We start from the raw sequence: 16113 nt of genomic DNA on the forward strand, positions 1-16113 counted from the left end.
ATATTATAAACATGACTGGTTCAACAGTATTCTATACCTGTCTTCAATGATATATTTAAAAAAAAGTCAGTAGTAGAGCTCAGATGGAGTAGTGGTAAATTGCTCTGACTATGGTGTATATGGTCCTGAGTTGAAGACAGGAATTCCTGATTATTTTTTTGCTGTCCAAAAGAATGGCTGAGGGTGACAGGGTAATTAAAGCTGTTTTAAGCAGTTGTAAGTAGTAGTAAGCAAGACTACACCTGTTTGTATGGTGCTAAGTGATGCCTACAAAGATTAAGCACTTTTATACCTAACATAAGCATATTTAACCAGAAGTTAGCAATGCTTACCGCCATGCAAACCCATGCAAACCCTCTTACAATGGCTTAAACATGCCTTAGTCTGTATCCAACAGCCGGCGTTCTGCCCAGCAACAAAATAATCAGCCCTAACAAGTCTTGAACACAGGAGACTGCACACCATAGCAACAGCGTGTGTGTGTGTGTGTGTGTGTGTGTGTGTGTGTGTGTGTGTGTGTGTGTGTGTGTGTGTGTGTGTGTATATATATATCTGTGTGTGTGTGTATATGTGTGTGTGTGTGTGTGTGTGTGTGTGTATATATCCTGCAATCACGGGGACAGTATATTTAAGTGAGGGGGAATGCAGGGAGCTTGCCCCCCTGCAGAAACAGAACTTTTTTTGTTTTAATTTTGTTTTAGTGCTGCTTTAGCATTTTGAAATACTGAAACTTCAGCAATCTAGTCTCGGCCATTAGAGCTTCGGTGTTTCAGTATTTCGAGATACTGAAGTGAAACCATACATGTATATATATATATATATGCATATACATACATATATATATATATATATATATATATATATATATATATATATATATGAAACTGATGCGGAATAAGGTGAAGTCCCAAGATTGGAAAACCTCCCTTATCAGCCTCAACTAAAGGTAGAGATCCCTCATCAATTAGGTGTTTGAAATACAAAATAACTGATTTATACAGCTATCAAAACATATGATACATTCTTGGCCCTACCATCTCATGACATTTGCCATACATCAGTTGTCATCAGCACAACACAACTCCACAAACAGGGTAAGCCCCTTGCAAAGAGAGACAGGTGGTAGCCCAAACTAATCTGCCAAACAAAGGATACTCTGCTGTCTTGGCCAAAGCCTTCAAGCAGTACAACAGTAAAAAACACACTTGCCTTGAAGACAAGAAGTAATCAACACTTAATTACAGATGTAGTTCAACAGCCTCCAATTACCCTTTGTAGTTAACCCTATAGGGGGAACGTATCACATGTTACAATGTAAATGTATCCTTTACATAACAATGCTCCACTTCGAAATGTACTACCACACTGACAAACAGAACTGTGTGCAACACAGTAAGCTCCAACCCACCACTGTCCCCATGTTGAAATGCATGAAAGTGTACAGCCATATACCTTAATATGTCTTAGTAGTAATATCCCTCACATGTTCTAACAGCCTAGGTTATAAACATTTAATACCCCCCATAAAATGTGTTACAAGGGCATAAAAAAAGGGTTCTCTATACACTGACCTCTTGACTGTACAGGGTCACACATGTTGTCCTGATTGTTGCATTGCCATGACACTGAAATGGGTACTACAGTATGCATGATTAGCAGATAGCAATCAGAGAAGTGTACAAATATGTTATGAGCTACTGCCCATGCCTACCACTAACAGCTATATCAACACCCATATACACTGGATATCAAAAGTGTACACACCCCTGTTGGAATGCCAGGTTTGTCTGCTATATGCCAATGAGACCACAGGGCATCATTTCAAAATGTTTCTCACCTCAGATGTGACCCATAACCTCAACAATCCTATTGAAAAATAATCTGTTTTAAGGATGGTGAGCAACCATTGCCAAGTGGAGATGTGCACTTGTTTCTTTCCTGTACTAGTCTAGTTCAGATACAGATTCTTAGTTTTAGCACTTGAATTTGCTTATTTGTGATCAGCACTTGTTCAGAACTTGTAAGCACTAAATAAGCTAGAAATTACTACAGCACTCAACCTTCCTCATTACCTAGAGGAAAACAGTTTTTGTACTCACTTTCCTCACTTGTCTAGAAGAAAATAGTTTTTTTTTTTTATTTAGGCATGTCCAAGGGTCAGCTCCCAGTGTTCTCTCCTGTCTATCTGATGAATCTGGTCATCTTGGAGCAATGTAGCAATTGCCTCATGTACACAGACAACCCTCTCCTCCTACCACTCAACACTACAACCTGTGAGAGGTGCACTTCTCTAGCCAAACTGGAAGTAAAGCTCTCTCCAACCAAGACTGAACTTGACAGTCAAGAGGAGAAGGTAAACACTTGCACCACACCACACTCATCACATAGTCCCACTAAACCTACACCACCAAAATCCACACATAGAAATACAAAAACATTTGCGGAGGCTCTCATTAATAATCTGCTCAAGCAACAGCGACCTCCAAAGCAGAATCGCAAGCAACCTCCACCCTCAACACAACCCAAATGACACATAGCCCACAGACTCAGTGTGCCACTCAACCACAGCCCATAAGGCAAAACAACGCACCAAACACACTAGTCATAGGTGACTCTATAGTCAGGCACACTGATGTCCCACTCACCAGGCTAAACAAGGAGAAGGTTACTGTCAGCTGCCTGTTGTGTGCTAGGATCTGCCACATAACCCATGCACTCAGGTCACTCCACAGCAAGTGCAAATATGACTCTGTCATTGTCCATGGTGGTGTGAATGACCTGAGACATACCTCCCTGGACTACATGAAAAGAGACATGTAAGAGCTCTCCGATCTTGTAGCCCAGGCAGGTATGACCCTAGCCCTGAGTAGCATCCTGCCATCCCCAGAATGATACCACAGTACAAAGACAAAATTATTGACTTCAACAATTGGCTAAGCTTCTGGTGTCATTCTAAGGAGATCCAGTATCTGTCTGCCTGGGATGACATGGTCGACAGACCATGATGCTTTGCCAGAAATGGCCTGCACCTGTCACCCCTGGGATTCCAGATACTGGCTAAGGGTCTTTCCGCCCCTCTAGTGCCTTTTTAGGCAAGGTTCAAATGACAAATTCACCACCATAACAGGAACAGGCAAGCAAAAACTGAGGGTAATGCTACTCAGTGCTAGAAGTCTAAATCTCAAAATGCACTCCATTGAGGCACTCCTTAAAATGGAGAACATCGATATCTGTGCAGTGACTGAGACCTGGTTCAAGGCTCCAGAGAGCACCCCTGCATTATCAGGCTATAATTCATACCACAACTGTCGGCCATCTAACCTGGACCGGAACACCAAAGGTGGAGGTGTGTCCATATTCATTAAGGATGTCCACACCTCCAGGTTATATAAAACAAGAAGCTTCCGACTCTCCACGTTAAAAAATCTTACTTTTTGTTTATAGAAACAGACAGAAGGTAAGCGCTTTCGCGTATGCTACCATACGCTTCATCAGACAATTTAATGTGAAAAATAGCTACAGATTTATAGGGAGGCTCAGCCAATAGACAGTTGTCTTAAGTTAATCAATTAACTACTTATTTAATTAAGAAAACATTTGAGCATTCAGGTATTCAAAGGAAGACTGTTTTTTAAAAACTCCTCATTTAAAAATGTATTATAAAAACAGACATGAAACAAACATAAAGAGTGAAACAAACTCTAACATAACACTTCAAGAACATTCAAAAATTCAGGAAATTTCATCGGAACAAATGTTGCCTGTTCTAAACACATTATATAACAATATTACAAAGAGAGCAGACAAATATTTGATGCAAAAATATTCCAGCATATATCATTGGGCAATTTGTGCAGCATTCTCAACTCACTTAAAATGTAAAGCTGCTCACATTGTTCCTGAATAAAAGTTTTTCTTACCAGTATATACTAAAGCAATTCATTCATAAAAATAATTAATATAAATATGTATATGAATAAATAAATAAATAAATATATGAATATATAAATATATAAATATATATATAAATATGAATAAATATGAATAAATATGTATAAAAGGGTATATGAGTATATAAATATAGACATGTAGAAATATAAACATGTAGAAATATAAATTATAACTTACTATTTCTAAAATATATGTATGTTTATATTTGTATGATGAAATAAAAAATTGACAAAGAAACCACCTCTAACTTACTCAAAATAGTCAATGCATGGTATGAACTTTTTGGATAAAAATTAAATGAATTAATGAAATAAATCTATTTGTAAGATGAAAGTAGGAAAAACAAAGTACTATAAATTCTCAGGCTGTATAAATAATATATTAGAATCATAATATAATGTGTCCTAAAGCAATTGTATAAAACTTAAAACCTAAAAACAATTAAGTAGGCACGGTAATAAATGTATAATGAAAAACTATAAATAAATAAATAAACACTAAACAAACAATTAAATGCCACAAAGACTGCTGGGTATGATAACTATACTACACTTTATAATGTCATCTTCGATTATTAAGAAATGACCTGATGGTGATATAATTGTTTAAGCCTGGGGGGTAGTGACTTCTAAGTTTAAGTATCCATTTTAGTTCATTTAACTCGATCTGATTTATATAGTCACCACCTCTATCTGTGGCCTCTACAATTTGCAGTACCCTGAATACAAAGAAATGCGATGGATTAGATATCACATGCTTGGCCAAAGCATTTAAATCATTTTTCTTTTTTATATCATATTGATGGTTATATATTCTATTCTTAAGTTTCCTTTTGGTAAGGCCTATATAGAATGCATTACAGCATTCGCATGAGGCTAGATAGATTAATCCAGAGGTGTTGCAGGTGGCTCTAAATCTAGGTACAAACGTAAAATCAAGTTCTGGATGTACAAATTCTTGACTTTTAGTTATAAACTTGCAGTAGTTGCAGTTATGACATGGATAGGTCCCAAAAGAATCATTAGTGCTTAACATATTGTGTGGTAGTTTTGGCTTTCTGTCACATAGTAGGGATTTTAAATTTTTATTACTCCTGTAAACTATATGAGGAGTATTACCTATTATTTTCTTAGTAGGTTCATCTAGCATTAAAACCTTCCAATTGTTGATTAATATTTTCTTAATATTCATGAAGTCATTAGTGTATGTCGTAATAAAAAATACTCTATCAGTGTAGTTATGGTTATAAGCAGTATTCGTAAAATGAACTGCCTGGCGATCAATTCTAGAATCATGTGAAATCAGAGATTCTAAAGGCAAAACATTGTTTCTGACTTCCATTACTAGGTCATGGTTATAACCTCTTTCTAAGAACATGTTCACCATTTTGTCAGCTTCTCTATTTAAATCATCCTTGTCAGTACATATTTTACTTAGTCTAACAAATTGACTTTTCAAAATACCTTTAAAGGTGTGACGAGGATGCATACTGTCGTATTTCAAAATGGTGTTCCTCCAACATTTTTTCTTAAACAATGTGGATACTAATCTCCCTCTTCTAATATTTATGCTGACATCCAAAAAGTTAACTGATGAGTAAGAAGTTTCAGCTGAGAATCTGAGAAACGTGGTGGTGGTTTCTAAGTAATTTTTAAAATTATAAAATTCCTCTACCGAGCCATCCCAAACAATTAAAATATCATCAACAAAACGCTTATATAACAAAACTTTATAAAATGAAGAATGTGTAAAGACATTGTGCAGCTCCCAATGGTGTACAACTAGATTTGCATATGTGTTTGCACAGGGGGTCCCCATGGCCACGCCACAGGTCTGTAGGTAGAGCTTACCCCCAAATGCAAACACATTGTTGCTTAACACCATGTCTAATAGTTTACACCTCCAGGTTAGTTGGTCAGCATAATGCATCTGAGATTATCCATGTGCAACTAACTCTGGGCAAAACTGCAATCCAAATTGCAGCTTGCTACAGATCCCTCACCATGCCCTAGGAATCCTACTCCTCTTTTCTTGATATACTGGAAAATATTAGGGTTCACCCAAACACCCTAATAATGGGCGATTTCAACTACCTCACTATTAACTGAGAAAACTACTCATGTACCAACTCCACTCAACTCTTTCTGGAATTCATAAATTCCAATGGCCTGGATCAACTTATCCACACCCCCACCAGAGGCAACAATATCATAGACCTAGTCATTACCAACATGAGTGACCGGTGTTCCACACCTAAAGTCAACTCCTCATTGGTCAGATCCGACCATAAGCTAATCACCCTAGATATCCACATCCCACCCCCACCCCACATTAAGGAAACCACGGTAAAAAAATTCTCCAAAGCCAACTTCATGCTTCTTAAGACAGAAGTGGCAAACTTCATGTCACCCATGCAGATGGACAATACAGTTACAACTGCTGAATCCTACACAAATGCACTCTATAAGCACTTACACAAGTGCATGGATCATGCTATCCCAAGCAGAACCAAGACACTATCCTCCAAAAAAAGAAGCCAGTCTGGTGGACCCCTCCCATAAACAAACTCTACAACATAAAGAAGAAACTGTTGCAAAAGAGAGTAAAATTCCATGAGTGGAGGAGCTCCCTGGTCAACCTCAGTAAGAAGCTGAGATCCCTAATAAGATCCTCCAAAGCTGGCTATGAAAACCAAATCACCACTGATTCTAGGGACAACCACAAAGCATTCTATAGCTATGTCAAGAATCTCAATGGCAACACCCAGATCTGCTTTGAGTTACAGCACAACGGCATGAACATTACAGAACCAACTGATATTGCCAGCATCCTGGCAGATAGGTTCAGTGCTAACTTTACCCCCCCCCCTCTCACCCCCCTAAAGGGCCCATATATATACAGGAAGAATGCAGAGTCCCTGTAATCACAACTATGCATTTAAAGCTGCACTCCCTAAAGCCAAAAACACAGCATCCATGGGACTGGACAACATCCCAGGCTGCGTTCTACACAAACTTCAGAATGAACTAACTCCCCACCTAAGCACCATGTTCAATCATAGCCTCATGTCAGGCTTTGTGCCCACTGAATGGCACACAGCAACAGTTATGCCACTCCACAAAGGGGGAGCCACCACTGATCCTGGGAACTATCACCCTATTAGCCTGATGAGCCTGGTTTGTAAGGTCATGGAACTCATAAACAAAGACATTGGTAACCTCCAAACTCTGGACCCCACCCAGTTCGGGTTTGTGAAAGGCAGATCATGCCTCCTGAAGCTAATAGACTTCTTTGAGGCAGTCACCAAAGCCATAGATGAGGGTGAAGTGGTTCACACAGCCTATCTTTACCTCACCAAGGCTTTCAACACCATCCCCCATTCTGGAATTATAGCTAAACTCACTAAACTAGGTATAAATCCCTACATCACAAGATAGGTTGCCAACTGGCTCACTGACAGAACTCACACTGTAAATGTTGCAGACTCTAAATCTAACTTCAAACCAGTGACAAGTGGAGTACCACAGGGTTCAGTCCTGGGACCTCTCCTATTTGGTATGTACTTCTCTGAAGTACAGGCTAACACAGAAGGCCTTTGACTAATGAAGTTTGTAGATGACTGTAAACTAGGAGCCATAGTCGAGCCCCCAAATGATGTGGACATCCTACAGAAGGGCCTCACTGAGACAGATGCCTGGTGTCAGAGCAATGGCCTCAAGCTCAATGCCAAAAAGTGCAGTGTCATCCCCTTTGGTAAAAACTCTGTACCCATGAACTACCACATAGGCAGCAGTCTACTTAATGTCAAATGTGTGATAAGAGACCTTGAGACCCAGGTGGACAGCAGTCTCTCCTTTGATAATCACATCACCACAGTAGCCAGGAAATCCTTCTATGTGGCACACCTCATCACAAAAGAGTTCTCATCCAGAAAAAAGAGGTCATTGTTCCCCTCTACTCAACACTCATTAGACCCATTATAGAGTACAATGCCTCTTTTGGAATGTACCTCACAAGACATCTGCAGCAGCTGGAAAGGCCACAGAAGTACCTCACAAAGAGGATTACTGGCCTCAAACAGATGCCCTACACTGACCGTCTCAAAAAACTCCAGCTTTACTCCATAGAATATCGCCTACTCTAAGGTGGTCTCTGCCTAACATATAAAACTATGTCAAACCCAGAGCTGAAAAGAAATCCAAATCCCTCTGAGCTACACGCTCTGGGAAACTAAACCTTGTCACCACAATAAACAGGACATGCTGGAGGGATAGATTCCTGTCCCAGAGACTTTCCATACTCTGGAACAAGCTACCCATCTAAGTCAAGCAAAGTTCCTCATTAGCACTCTTCAAGAAAAATCTTGATGAGTGGATGGGAAATAGGAAATACACTCCGGGGATCACTTCTGTGGCTCTGCTTGACAGGGACACAGGAAAATAACTTTCTTGGGTGGTGTAAGCCAGGGAACCTTGTTGGCTAGGCTTACTTAAGCCCTTGGGCTGATAGCCTAGTACCTACCTATGAACCTATGATGTTAAGAGTACAAGCCAAGACCAATGGATGCTGTAATCATCTCAGCAGGTGTTTATACAACATATCATTTTAAGGATATGCACACACATTCAGCTGGCTTACTGTAATGAGTATTGTTTCCCATATGTTTTCTCAAAACAGAGTGTTCTGTTTTCAATTGAAATGAGCAGGCTATAGGTTACATTACAGGTGGGGATTGTGTTGAAATAAGCATTTGTAGGGTAATGTTTCAATCGCACAAACACCAGGCATTGTAACAAAGGAGTGTACACTTTATATCCACTGTAGCCAAATAGAATCAGCAGTACCTGACCTGTACACCCAGTCTCCACCAACAATAGAGTAATCCCCCTTTGTGGACAGCAGCAATATACAAAGCACATAATAGGTTGCTATAGTGGCTGTACAGGGACACATAGGTGCAGATCTATTGCAGGACATATTATTCAGATGCAGAGCCCAGTATCTGTAGGAGAGGGCCGCCCTGTGGAACGACCTCATCTACAGGGTAAATGATGTCGGCCTGCAAGGCCGAAATTATGAGCAGGTGCGGCATCATTGCACTGACCTGATCCACCATGCCCATCAGTGGGTTGCTGCCTTTGTGAGGGAATGGCTAGACACAGGTGTGGGTCAAGCCATCCGGACCCCACTGACACAGAGCGAGAAGCTCCTCACCAGCCTTGGAGCACCCACCCACCAGACAAGCCACAACATGGAAGACAGCATTGTGGAGGTGGGTGCCACCCACACAATGGATTAGGATCGTGTAGGTAAGGCCCCAGTGCACATCACTAGAACACTGTTGCTTATCCATCTGTATCTGTACAGTATCTACATGCATATGTCAGATAAGATATTATGTTGCTGCAGTGTAGTAATGCACAGATCTGCATAATCCTTACTATTGTGGTTTGTACTGTTGATGTGCCGAAATGCTGCTTTCATCCTGTACCAATGCCACAGGTGTGCCTACTGACATTACTTCTCTTCCACAACTATTTAGGTCCCTCTGGTATACAACTGGGACAGCAGCCTGTAGCTGGTGAGTATGGTGTTGGTTTGTTCAGGTTTGCCAATACACCGGCCATGTTAAGGCCATGCTGTTTGCCATGCACACATTTAACACACCTACACATTATGCACGCTGTACATGCTCATTGCTGTTGATGTTAACTGTGCTGCATCACAGTGGTCACCATGGTGGCATATCTGCAGTGTATGTAACATTCCTGCAGTATATCTCATAACCTGTCAGTGCAGGATATGTGGGCAGAGATAAACAAAATGGTGGGACAAATGGCATATAGTAGGGACATGTATGAAACATTACCCTTATACAGTAGATACAACAGTGTATACACCACTATTACAATGGCAGCTCTTCCTAAAATATACAACGGCAGACCACAATAATACATTCCACACCTTTTACAACCTGTAATGTGGTCCTAACATGATCAATGAATGTGTAATATAGAATTCCATGTTAGGACAACAAATATGGGGTATACAAACCTTACAAAACACTGGAAGCATACATGTGCACACACTCCAAATGACATATTGTGGAGGCAGCTTGTCATGTACTGACAGCATTCACTCTTCTTGAGTACACACCTGCCATCGAGTACAGGGCCACAATGTCACACCAAGTAATGGTCTGCTGTCCAATATGTATGTCCATGACATTTGCCCAGTCGCCTACAACAGTGGCAGCCATGGCTTGCACACATCTTACAAAGCATGAAATGGATCCCATATCTGAAAGGTAGGAGTCAGGAGTGGAAAAAGTAAATTTACCTCACCTTTGCATATACCATGGCAAGCAGTGCAGACAGTGATCTAGAGGTGTATGAAATATGGGACAACAGTGATGTAAAAAATGAACAGATGCCCATCCAAACAGATGACAAAATATATTGCAAACAGGTCATGGAGGATGGCCAGAGACATGCAGCAACACTATTGGAGTTGCAGAAATGTCTAGCAAGTACTGCCTGTGTAGTACCTATGTTGAGAATCGGCACGATTCTGCATAAATGTGGTCTATGTGTTAGGGTAATCAGACGGAAGATTTGTCCCACATGAAATATCATCCAGGGATCTGTACAGGTAGCATAAGCATAACATCAAGTCTCCCAAAGGCATAGGTTCATAGGTTCATAGGTTCATACTAGGCTATCTGCCCTGAGGCAATTATAAGCCTAGCCCGATTCTGTATGGCTTACGCCACCCCCTGATTTGAGTATACTGTGCCCTTTTTAAGGTTTAGTTTACTGTGCCTCTGTCTAATAGTGACACGGGAGTAATCCCTGGGACAAACCTATGATCCCCCATCCACCTATCGAGATTCTTCTTGAAGAGATTCAGTGAGGTGCTCTGCCTCACATGAACTGGAATTCTATTCCAGAGAGAAGGGAGCCTCTGGGTTATGAACCTGTCTCTCCAGCAAGTTCTATTTATTTCTGTGCTGAGGTTCAAGTCCCTCGAGCGTGTGGCTCTAAGGGATTTAGATTTACTGAGGTGGAGCATGTCCATTAATTCTGGATTTGACATAGCTTTGTATGTCAGGCATAGATCGCCTCGAAGTAGGCGGTATGCATCTGAGTAGAGCTGGAGTTTTTTTAACCGAGCAGCATATGGCATCTGTTTGAGACCCTTGGTCCTCTTGGTGAGATACTTTTGGGGTCTTTCTAATTGCTGCAGGTGTCGGGTAAGGTACATCCCAAAAGGGGCATTGTATTCTATGATGGGCCTGATGAGGGATGAATAAAGGGGCACGATTACCTCTCTTGATCTAGATGTGAAACCCTTCGTGATGAGGTGGGCTATGTAGAAGGTCTTTCTAACCACTTTGGCAATGTGGTTTTCAAAGGAGAGATTGCTATCAACTTGGGTCCCCAGGTCCCTAATAATTTTCTCTGTACTTAATGGGTTTCCGCCTATGTGGTAATTTGTGGGCACATTGTTTTTGCCAAAGGGTATGACTATACATTTTTTGGCATTTAGCTTTAAACCATGGCGCTGGCACCAGTTATCTGTCTCTGTGAGACCTTTTTGAAGGATGTTTGTGTCAGCTGGAGAGTTGATTATGGTGCCCAGTTTGCAGTCGTCTGCGAACTTGGTGAGCCATAGTCCTCCCACATTTGCCTGTACCTCGGAAAAGTATATACTGAACAAGAGTGGTCCCAGGACAGAACCCTGTGGGACGCCACTTGTGACCGGTTTCGAGTCTGACATGGCTCCAGCAACTCTCACTCTGTGGGTTCTGTCCTTGAGCCAGTTTGCGACCCATCTTGTGACATAGGGGTTTATATTTAAGCTGGATAGCTTATCTATGATGCCCGAGTGGGGTATTGTGTCAAATGCCTTTGCAAGGTCCAGATAGGCTGTGTGGACTACCTTCCCTTCATCGATGGCTTTGGTGACTGTTTCGAAGAAGTCAACCAGGTTCAAAAGGCAGGATCTGCCCTTGACAAAGCCAAACTGGGTAGGATCTAGTGTCTGTAGGTCCCCAATGTCTTTGTTTATGAGCTCCATGATGATCCTCTCCATAGCCTTGCAGACTAAGCTAGTCAGGCTTATGGGGCGATAGTTTCCAAGGTCCGTAGAGGCTCCACCTTTGTGGAGTGGGACCACTGTTGCTGTACGCCATTCTGTGGGCACATATCCTGAAGTGAGGCTGAGATTGTATAGCTGTTTTATTTGAGGGATTAGTTCCTCTTGGAGTTCATGTAGGACGCAACCTGGGACGCCATCTGGTACCATGGAAGCAGTGTTTTTTGCTTTGGAGAGGGCAGCCTTCACCTGAGCATCAGAGACATTTGGGAGGCAGCCCTCTGCTGGGATAGATACTTGCTCTTTTTGGAGGGAGGGGGTGGAGAAGTTTGCACTGAACCTGTCTGCCAGGATATTGGCAATGTCTGTGGGTTCAGTGTATTTTTTGTCATTTAGAATCAACTCAGAACAGGTCTGGGAGTTGCATCCCAGGTTTCTAACATAACTGAAAAAAGCCTTATGATTGTCTTTGGTGTCCTGTGCAATTTTTCTCTCAAAGCTGGCCTTGGAGGATTTTATGAGGGATCGTAATTTTTTGCTAGTACTGATCAGAGATGCCTTCCCTATTAGGGATTTTGCTCTATCATGTAGTAGCTTCCTCCTTCTGTTGTACAGTTTATTTATGACAGGGGTCCACCAGACTGGACGCCTGCCTTTGGATGATTGGGTCTTGGTTTTGTTTGGGATAGCATGATCCATGCATTCCTGGAGATGTCCGTAGAATGCGTTTATATAGGATTCTGCAGTTTGGGCCGTAGTTTCCACTGGCCCTGGGACCTTGAAGGATTCCACTTCAGTTTTGAGAAGTGAGAAGTTCACTTTTGAGAAGTTTTTCACTGTGGTTTTCTGGGCTGGGGGTGGGGTCGGGATGTGGACATCCAGTGAAATTAATTTATGGTCTGATCTTACCAATGAGGGATATACTTCTGGTGTGGAGCATAGAGTCCCCATGTTGGTAATGATCAGGTCTAGTATGTTGTCCCCTCTTGTGGGAGTGTTGACTAGTTGTTCCATAGCATTTGAGTTTATAATTTCCAGGAACCTTTGGGCTAAGGTGCTGGGGCTTGAATAGTGCTCCCAGTCAATGTTTGGGTAGTTGAAGTCGCCCAATATAATGGTGTTCGGAGAGATCTTCATGTTCTCCAATGTTTTCAGGAAAGCCGAGTGGGATTCCTGACTTTGAGAGGGTGGTCTGTAGGATGCTATAAACTGAAAAGCAGTCTTGCCCACTGTTAGTTGCACATGGATGGTCTCCGATACTGCAATGCCACTAACCTGGAGGTGTGGATATCCTTGATAAATATGGAAACTCCCCCTCCTTTTGTGGTTCGGTCCGGGTTTTGGAGCCGAAAAGCATGATATGAGGTATAGACTGGTAGTGCTGGGGTGCTCTCTGGAGCCTTGAACCAGGTTTCTGTCACTGCACAGATATCGATGTTCTCCATACTGAGGAGAGCTTCGAGTGCGTGTATCTTGAGGTTAAGACTTCTGGCGTTTAGCAGCATTACCCTTAGTTTCTTGTTCCTTGTGCTGTCTATGGGGGTGGGTTTGACTTTTGAGCCTTGCCTAAAAAAGGCACTATGGGGGTGGCAAGAGCTTTTGCCAATATCTGAAAGCCCAGTGGTGACAGGTGCAAGCCGTCCCTAGCGAAGCAAAGTGGCTTGTCGAGCATGTCATCCCAGGCTGACAGACACTGGATCCCCTTTGAATGACACCAAAATTTTAGCCAGTTGTTAAAATTGATCATTTTGTCTTTGTACTGTGGCATCATTCTAGGTGAGGGTAAGATGCTGCTCAAGGTCAGGGTCATACCAGCCTGGGCTACATGATCAGAGAGCTCCTCTATGTCTCTTTTCATGTAGTCCAGGGAGGTACGTCTCAGGTCATTCACACCAGCATGTACAATGACTGAGTCATATTTGTATTTGCTTTGGAGTTACCTGAGTGCTTGCGTTATGTGGCGGATCCTGGCACCCGACAGGCAGCTCACCGTGACCTTCTCTTTATTCAGCCTGGTGAGCAGGACGTCAGTGTGTCTGACAATAGAGTCACCTATTACAAGAGTATCAGGTGTGTTATTCAGCCTTAAGGGCTGTGGCTGCTTGGCACACTGACTTTGTGGGCTATGTGTTGTGCGTGTTTTGTTTTGAGGTAGCGTTTGCTTGGATGTCTGCTTTGGAGGTCTCTGTTGCTTAGGTAGATTTTTATTTAGAGCCTCAGAGTATGTTTTTGTGTATTTATGTGTTTGGTTCACTGATGTGGTGGGACTATGTGATACTGGAATTGTGTTGTGTGAGGTTACCTTCTCCTCCTGACTGGTTACACCAGTTTTGAGATGAGAGAGCTCAGCCTCCAGTTTGGCTAAATAGTTGCAGCTCTCACATATATTTGAACCTGTTTGGAGGAGGAGAGGGTTGTCCGTGTACATGAGACAGTTGTAACATTGCCTCAAAATTCCCAGATTCACCAGCTGGACTGGAGAGGAAACCATTGACTGACCTTTGGACATGCTAGAGTAATATAGGGAAACTGAATTTAAGACGGACCAATAGAGGACAGGGTAATCGTAGAGAGTATAAGAGTAAGTAGTGCTTATGGTTTAATAGTGCTAACTTGTAGGATTACTTAATTGGACCAGTGAAGGGCCTTAGAATGAGAATATGGCATTTAAATTGAGAGATAGAGCAGTTCTAAGGGAAAAAGTGAAGAGCAGACTTTGTGGAACCAGGAATAGTTTAAACCCAATTAGGCGGTGCTGCCCGCTGTTGCGCTATGCACAAAAAACGAGCAAAACCGCGCAAAAGAGGGTTTTAAGAGAGGAAGATGAAGGAGTTTTGGAATTGACCCAAAATGGCCAATAAAACTACAGTTTCAAGTCAGTAACCACTCCCACAGGGGCAGGCAGGCTGCTCAATGTTTTTCACTGCCACTGATCAACAGAGAGACTTCCCTTTAGCCCAAGCAAAAAATGGCCTCACAGAAACTTACAAACAGTTCAAGAACAGCAAGCCTGTAACTGAACTTTTTTAAATCTCAGAAAAGTGGGGAAAAAGCAAGATTTTTTTGTTTTTTGTTTTTTCAGAGATAGCAGAGGTTCACAAGTATTAACAAGTTATAACAGTGCAGTAAATGACCCCACACAAGAGTGCTAGGCCAAAGACAGATAAAATGCAAGTTTTGAGAAAAAACAATTTTAAAAATAAGTGCAAACAGGAAATTCAGTAAACAGCTCTAGGTTGTGCTCTAAATACAGTTACTAATGCAGAAATCAAGTTTAACAAGCCAGAAAATGCTCAAAATAGGTGGCTATGCAGAAAAACTTAGCAAATAAACAGAGGAAAAATACCATTGGAGGTCACACAGTGACAGTAGGTCATGTGTTGCAATGTGTAATGTTCTCATGAGATCAAGGCTCAAACCTACATACAGTATTCATAGAGATATGTGTGGTACACAAGCAACACCTCCCTCCACCTCAGGGCCGCCATCCACAACTTTTAGCTTACTGGTGCCAGTGTACATTTTTAGAGTTGCTGTTCATTACCTGGGACTAGGCTGGTAGACATGGTGGGTGGAATTTGGAACATTGCAAAATAACACTCATATGTGGCCCATAGTTGTCAGACATCTGCAGTAAGGCTGAGGATGGGGTGGGGTGTCAGCTTCAAACACAACAGTGAACTTGTGCATACATACAAAGCTAGCTAAGAATGGCTGTATCTGAACACAGTCAAGGTTATGAATTGTGCCAGATATAACTCAGACTCTACAGCAATAGTGAAGCCACTGTGTGACCTCCAAGGGCTGTGCATATGAGCTGACCATGCAATATGGCAGAGTTGGGATCTTTGTAGGTCAGACAGACCAAATAATGTCAAGTAAAGATGGGCCATGCTAGTATACCCCTTCCAGGAATAATGGCTGCTGTAGGTCACTTAAAAGGTGCTTCAACAAACCATTGTTTTAAGGGTGTGTACACTTATGCAACCCAAATATTGTATGCATCTCATGCAGCATCCCCACGACTAACACATTTGTTTGATACTGCATTGGATTGCATAGGTC

Source organism: Protopterus annectens, chromosome 3.part1, assembly GCF_019279795.1.
Source record: "Protopterus annectens isolate FY-2018-M chromosome 3.part1, PAN1.0, whole genome shotgun sequence".
Classification (NCBI taxonomy): domain Eukaryota; kingdom Metazoa; phylum Chordata; order Ceratodontiformes; family Protopteridae; genus Protopterus; species Protopterus annectens.